This window comes from Nannospalax galili, unplaced genomic scaffold (assembly GCF_000622305.1).
Source record: "Nannospalax galili isolate Female #2095 unplaced genomic scaffold, S.galili_v1.0 scaffold1777, whole genome shotgun sequence".
NCBI classification, from domain to species: Eukaryota; Metazoa; Chordata; class Mammalia; order Rodentia; family Spalacidae; genus Nannospalax; species Nannospalax galili.
Genome location: NW_008340128.1, coordinates 103,342 through 109,440, shown reverse-complemented (window position 1 = coordinate 109,440; position 6,099 = coordinate 103,342).

The following is a 6,099-nucleotide window of genomic DNA, read 5'->3' as shown; positions in this document are numbered from 1 at the left end:
TGGTCAGGCTGCAGGACTTCTGGTTATATAGGAAGTAGAGGGTCTCCTCCACCAAGGAGGTGTTTCCCATAGGGAAGCAGATCTGGGCTGGGATTCCCACTGGAAGAATTATTAGGATGCTGAGACACAAACATCTGGGCATGCTCTGAAGATTCTGCTTGGGTTTGTAGCTATTAGAGAAGTTGAATGTTTGGCAAGTATCACCAGGAGTGGTTTATGAATCCCACACAAGGCTGGCTTCATGGTTATGTGTTGGGCATAGTCACTGGCGGCCCTGATCTGAAAGGGCCTGGGCGCCATGCTCCATGCTTGCAGTTCTAGCCAGTCTTTCCTCTTTGAGTGCGCTTTGTTCACACGCTTGGGTTTGTAGCTATTAGAGAAGTTGAATGTTTGGCAAGTATCACCAGGAGTGGTTTATGAATCCCACACAAGGCTGGCTTCATGGTTATGTGTTGGGCATAGTCACTGGCGGCCCTGATCTGAAAGGGCCTGGGCGCCATGCTCCATGCTTGCAGTTCTAGCCAGTCTTTCCTCTTTGAGTGCGCTTTGTTCACACACCATGACAGGCAGGAGAGACTGCAGAAACAGGAACAACACGTCTCATTCCCTTCCCATCACTTCCTGTCACCAAGGAATGCTGCCTGTTCCTTCTGGGACGGGCCCTGCAAACCCTGAAGCCTGCCCAGCCCTGAATTTGGGAGCTTTAATGATTATTAATGCTGTGTCCTGCCTCCTTGTCTTGATTTAATTGTCTGTGTGTCTCTAGGCTCCTGCATGAGTGTGACTCCAGAAGCTCAGAATTTACGTGTTGGTAAGGCTGGGAGATGTCTCAGTTGGGTGGCTGGGAGATGTCTCAGTTGGGTGGCTGGGAGATGTCTCAGTTGGGTGGCTGGGAGACATCTCAGTTGGGTGGCTGAGTGTTTTCCTTACAGCATGAAGACCTGAGATAGATCTCCAGAACACATGTTACAAAAAACGCTGGGTGTGGTGATGTGTGTTTACAACCCCAACACCGTGGAAGAGGAGGCAGGTGAACACCTAGGGCTTGCTGATCAATCAGCCTAACCTACCTGGTGAGCACCAGGTTCCATGAGACACCCTATCTCAAAAAAGGAAGAGATAAAACTAAAGATGTCCTCTGGCCTACATACACACACACACATACACACACACACACGCACACAGACATTTACACATTGGAGGTTCTCAAACTTCCACATGCATGTGGAATGTCGGAACAGAGCGTTTCACCCATATAGCAGCTTGTGAGAGGACGTCCATCCTTTCAGAGCTGAGATATCTGCTGTGCAGCCCCACACCTCCCTGGCTTATCCATCAGAGGACATTTAGAGCTTCTACCTTCTGGTAATTGTGCATAATTCTGCTCTGAACAAAGCATAAAGACTTACTTGAGACCTTACCTTCAGTTCTTCTGGATAGACACATAGACGTGAGATTTCTGGATAATACAAATTCGATTCATTTTTAAAAAACTTTTATTTTTATACTTTTTCGATTTATTATTTTTTTAGATTTGTGTTGACACATGTATGTCTTTGTGAGTAATAGCCATACATGTGCAAGTGCTCACAGAGGCCAGAAGAGGGTATCAGATCCCCCTGGCACTCAAGCCACAGGCAGTCGTGAGCTGCCTGTTACGGGTGCTAGGAATTGAATTCAGGTTCTTTGCGAGAGCAGCAAATGCACTTAGCCACTGAGCCATCTCTCCAACCCAAGTCTGATTCCTTGAGGAATGGCCGTTTTGCTCTCTGGAGCACAGCCTGTCTTCCCCCTCGCTGCCAGTCGGCAGAGGTGTGAATTTCTCTTCATTCTCTCCACTCACTCCTTCATCCTAACCCGTCAGGTTGGTAACACCTACTGAGGTATTTTGTTGTGGCTTTGATTTACACTCTCTGATGACTACCGGTGTTCAGTATCTTTTCTAGGATTACTGACCACTTATCATCTTTGACCAGACATGGTTCTGAGGCCCTGGGATGCCACAGACCTGAAATGAACCCTTGTCTTCCCAGGCAGATACTCTGCCGGGTGAAAGCCAAACAGGTCTAAAATCATCTGGCATGTCACACAGTGAGCGAAGTTATGGGAAAGAAGTTAGGATGGGACAGCGTGGGCCTGGGACAGGAAGTAATTTGTGCCCAGTGGTCAGAGAAGAGTCCTCAAAGGATAGGCTTTCCTTGGCGAGGCCTAGAGGCTGCTGGAGAGAGCTCAGTGGCTAGACAGTATGGGAGGTGCAGGGGTAAGTGCCTGTTAAAGGCTCCGAAGGAGGCGGTGGCTGGGTCTGAGGGCAAGAACGCACAAGAGAAGAGCAGGAAGGAAGGAGGGTAGGGAGGAGGCTGGGGGACATTGTATGCAGGAAGGAAGGAGGCTAGGGAGGAGGCTAGGGGACATTGTATGGGGACAGTGCTCTTAAGGAGTCAGATGGAGGCATATAAAATGTTTTGTGAGGAGGAGGGCAATTAATGCAGAAATTCACAACTGATCAATGCACAGAGAATAGGAGTCCGTGGAGTACTCAGCCACAGGTGGGACGTCCACATCACACATCCCCTCAAGGTTCCGGGATCACCATAGAAGAAGGGACAGAATGATTATAAGAGCCAGAAGTTGGGGAGGATCAGGGCCAAACATGTCTTCTGGACATGACAGGCTGACAGCAGTACTCATGAACAAGATCCAGCCAGTCAGCACTCCAGCAAGGACAGGGCCTTGGCACAGGAGCCCCCACCCTGAGCTGAGGAGCTATGGACAGTTGATGGCTGTTGCGGGAGGGGACAGTCGGTTTTCTTTAAGGCATGGCCCCTAGTGGGCAGACCGAGCTCCGGTGGATGGCCCCCCTCTCGTGAGTGTACGGCAACACAAACTGGACTTGGCGAATTATAAAGAAAAGATAAAGAGGCCATGCAATTGGGAGAGAGGTCAGGGTGAGTCTGGGGTAGTTATGAGGAGGAGTGGGTGATGGATACGATCAAAATACATTGTATGCATGTGCAAAATTCTCAAAGAATTACAAAAAGTATTATAGTAAAATTTTTGCACAATGTCTCGTGTAGAAAGTGCTTCATAAATCTTAGCGGTTGCTATAATGTCAGCTCATATTATTCATCTGAGAGAAAATGTCTTGGTTGGTTTAGTTTCATAGGTAATGTTGGTGGGGGCGGATCCTAGAAAAGATCTAAGCAGTTCCCCTTTCCACCTGGGAGCTGGGACTCTGGGGGCGGGGCAGTGGCCTCCTCCTGAGGTAGCTGGCCTAGAGTTTGTTTTGCATCTGTTATGTGGCTGCTTCCTGGAATTCTTTAAATCCTTAAGGAATTCTAGGGGCTGTTTCACAAGGGAATATTCCAAGGAGGTGAGATGAGTGAGTGTGACCCTGAGATGTCCCATGATGCCCAGTGATCATTTATGTCCATAGCTCGAGCTGAGAACTTTGGTCATCTTGGGTCTTAAGCAGGGATCTTGGAGTGTTCTCCTGCCTTTGGGATAATGTGGATGGGCTGGTGCCCTGGAAATGAAGTGCAGTGATGGCCTTTGCTTGTAGAGGAAGCCAAGACTTGGCTCTTGAAGTGCAGGGTCAGGGCCTGTCCACAGTCGAGCAGAGTTCTTCCAAGATGATTCACTCCACAGAATGGAGGCTCCAACCAGCCTCTCGATCACTGAGACATGTTTCCAAGGCACCCATCAGAGCTGGGCTCCTTGAAAGAAAGGGCTAGATTGCAATAGGAATGATTCTTTGTCCACACCAGGAAGTGACGTGGGGGGAGCTTGTGCATGAGAGGCAGACTGATGAGCCCACAAGACTAGACAAACCCACAGCATCATGGAGTCGGCATCATATCAGAGAAGCTAAGCCATAAAGAAGTGAACAAGTTGTGTGACATCATAAGTGCTTGAAAAGCCTTAGCTGGAGCAATGGGCAGAGGGAAGCCAGAACTAAGGGAGGTCTTCACGGAAGGCCTTGCAGGACGCCTCATGCTTGCACGGTGAGAAGGATCCACCTGTGGCACTTCAGACAGGAAGAGAAAGGATGGAAGCTTCAGTGGAGAGAGAATGTGGCCAGTGGTAAAGGTTTCAAGAATATCCGTGTGACTGCAGGGAGGGGTCAAGGGAGAGGAGCATGAGATGGAGAAATGAGGCAGACTGGAGAGTCTGCGCGGTGAGTCCTCCCAGGCAGTGGAGTGTGGTGAGTCCTCCTGGGCACTAGAAAGAGCTCAGAACATGGCATGACCTGGTTTTCATCTAGAACATTTCTCTGGCTACTTAAAATGCGTTTGACATGCTAGAGTTGAAGTTGATACTATCTTGATCTAGAAGTCCTGTGTGGCCTCGTATAAACAAAGGTTGAACAACTCCTTAGGCCTCTAGATGTACTACCCCCCCACACACACCCCTTGTATGCGTACACACCCCTTATACACACACACACACCCCTATACACACACACACCCCTCATATACACCCCCCCTTATACACACACACACCTTACACATTCCTATTACACACACCCTTTCATAAACACCCCTTACACACACACACACAAACACATCCCTTACACACCCATCCTTACACATACACATATACATACTTTACAACCAGAGTTTTCAACAGATACGATGCTTCCAGAAAATTATAGTGAATTTTGGACAACCTGCTCTAGAAGAAAAGATAGGAAAACGTCACTTTTTTGCTGGAAATAAGCAGGTGATCAGCTGGGATTGGGGTGATAAGGCCTTGGTTGTAGTTCCACAGGAAGGATAATGCTAGAAGAAAAGATAGGAAAACGTCACTTTTTTGCTGGAAATAAGCAGGTGACCAGCTGGGATGGGGTGATAAGGCCTTGGTTGTAGTTCCACAGGAAGGATAATATGGGTCTCTGGAAGCTTTGCAGACCTCGTCTCTCTGATGACCTTGACCTTAGGCACAAATAGACATGACAGGTGGTACAAGGCTCATCAGAGATGACCTCACTGCCCTGTGGCCAGAGGAAACGATGCACCCTGATTTCAACACACAGAGCTAGGAAGCATCCTGGAAATCCTCAGCAGATTGGAAACCTGAGCAGGTACAGCCAGCTGACGGAATTCCAGAGACCATTTCTGACGGATCTTTCTTTAGCTCACAGCTTTCAGCTCCTTGGCCTCAAAATCACGTAGGCCATAGTCAGAGGTCATTTCATAAATTCGACTTCTTACTGAAGACCAAAAGCAGCAGTTCCCTCACAAACAGCGGCAGGACACATGCCCATCACTGGGCCTCTGGGAGCGAAGGTGAGGGTGAGGGAAAGAGCGGGGAGATGCTCCAGTTTGGCTGGGGCTCCTTGTTGCTATGCCGATCGTGTTTCTAAAAGAAAGTTACTCATCGCCAGCCCAGCACAGTGACAGTCCAGAAAGACCGCCGGCCTCTCTTTGTACTTGTCTGCCTCCTCAGACTCCTATGCATCCCATGTCTGGGTGACTCACCTTCCCTGATTGCCAGTGGCTCAGACCCTTTGATCCAGCTCCCTGGAGTCTCCACCTAACCAGCCCAACTCACGTACAAGAGTAGCCTTTCCACGAGACCTTGTTCCTCTCTCCACACCCTGTGTCCTTCCTTCTACTGACTGTTCCTTTTCCTTCCTGCCCCTTGAGGTAAATACAGTCCCCACTAGTGAAACTTAAGACCTCAGGATACCCACTACCTTGCCAGTCAGCAGCTAAATGTTGAAGCCACATTTCTGCAATGCTTTGAGGGAGGGGGACAGCTCAGATACAAAGAGTGGGGATAGTTTTACGTGACAGTTTTGGGGTGGGGGGCATGGCAAAAGCTTTCAGAACAAAGATATTAAAATTAAAGTTGAAGTCTCTCATCCATTTGTACCATCTATAGCCATGTCCTGAGGACCAAGGAAGGACTCACCCCTCTAATTCCTGTGTGAGCCAATAGTCTAAAGCCTGTTCAGAGGTAACACTATTCTCCATCTTTCCATTCAGAGATAATCTCTCCTAAAACTTAATTTAGTAAAGCAGGATGGAGATACCAGGACTGAGGACTCTTTACTGGTTTCGGGGGATCAAACCATCCTTGTGTTCTTAAGGTGCATGG